Source organism: Myxine glutinosa, chromosome 10 (assembly GCF_964187855.1).
Source record: "Myxine glutinosa chromosome 10, kmMyxGlut1.1, whole genome shotgun sequence".
In the NCBI taxonomy this organism is placed as follows: domain Eukaryota; kingdom Metazoa; phylum Chordata; class Myxini; order Myxiniformes; family Myxinidae; genus Myxine; species Myxine glutinosa.
This window is the reverse complement of record NC_136270.1, coordinates 76,782,886-76,784,473: the sequence shown is the minus strand read 5'-3', so window position 1 is coordinate 76,784,473 and position 1,588 is coordinate 76,782,886.

Here is a 1,588-nt window from a genome sequence, read left to right as displayed (position 1 = left end):
TCACACCTGAAGCTGCTTCGATTCAATGAAAGCGCACAGTACAGATAATATTTGGTGGAAAAATAATGTAGAATTCACTGACAATACAATATTATCAAATTAAATTACAATTTTAATTTTCGTGTTTTGCAACAAAAAGTCAAAATCTCATCAATTTTTGGACCATACCTGGCTGACAGCTCACCTCGGGTCCCGTTGTATTTGTGTAAGCAGCATTCCTGTGCAATGTTATTTAGATTATTTTAGTTATAGTTTAGATTGTTTTGCTGAAACGGTTATTTTTTGTCTATTATTCTGTTCGTTCTTTTGACATCAAAACAAAAATATTAATAAACGGAATAAACCGTTACAAAGACAATTTTGAATCTTGACATTTAAGATCCATGGAACAGAGTTCAGAAAGTAAGTTCGTTTGACATAAAAGTTGATCAAAAGTTTATGGAGGAATAATCGACTTTGCCGAGCCAAGTGTGGTTCCGTGAACAGATGAATCAAGTAACAGGTTAATTAACTGAAAATTAACAATCGTCTGGTTTTTATCGTGGGAAGCATCAAAGTAACCCTTACATTGCAAGTTAAGAAGCATTTCACCTTGCGGAGCGAGAGTTCTGATGATAACGTTAAACGGTATCCAAAGTCGGTTTTTAAAGAATTTATGTGAAAGTAATTATTTGATACAATTTGAGGTTAATTACACACTAACCCACTCTACCACAAAAATAAAATAATTATTTACTAAATTGCATTCGGATTAATGTTACATTATTTATGTATTTATTTCAAGACAAAAATTCACTTTCATATTATTCAACATCAACAACAATTTCATTGTACTCACTGTTAATGTCGACTTCACATTCTGTTTGGTTTATCAATAACTGGTATTTATATAAAATATAAAATCCTCCAAGGGAAATAAAAACATAAACTCCCACTTCACATCCCTGGAACATACTGTATCAGATGACAGTTTAGTCCTCTCGTGGTTTAAATTCTCTGAGTACAATCATTATCACTAATATCCTAGTTGTGGAGGTTTGTTTTGGAGGATGAACAATATCCTCTGCCAGAGGGATTTGCAAAACTTTATGTTCACACACAGAATAAAACACATTTCAAGGTTGGCCTCCACAACCCACGACTGGGCATCCTCCATCATACGAAATCTTTCCTTGGTACACCTGAACTCCTGTCCACCTACAAGGCCTTCAACCGTAACTTGATGGAGTTCTGCTCTTAGAATTGGAGCCCAGACGATTTATTCAAGTGAAAGACGGCAAAAGGTTTCACCTCATAGATGCATGGGAACACCTCCACCTCCACCCCCACCCCCTGTAACGTCTTCCATGTGCATTCCGGCTTCAACCCCCGAAAACACCATTAAAGGGGCCAGAAAAGTGACATTCATTTATGTGAAAGATGGCAAGGGTAAATCGATCTCAAATCTTCCGTTGGGGTCCTCCAAATATTTTGAGAGCGGCCTTGATCATGACAACAACCCCCAAATGTGACGTCATCCTCCCTCAGAATGTAGAGTGAGGTTCACTTTGTTTTTTCGTTCAAAAAATTTGGAGATTAGCAAAACTAT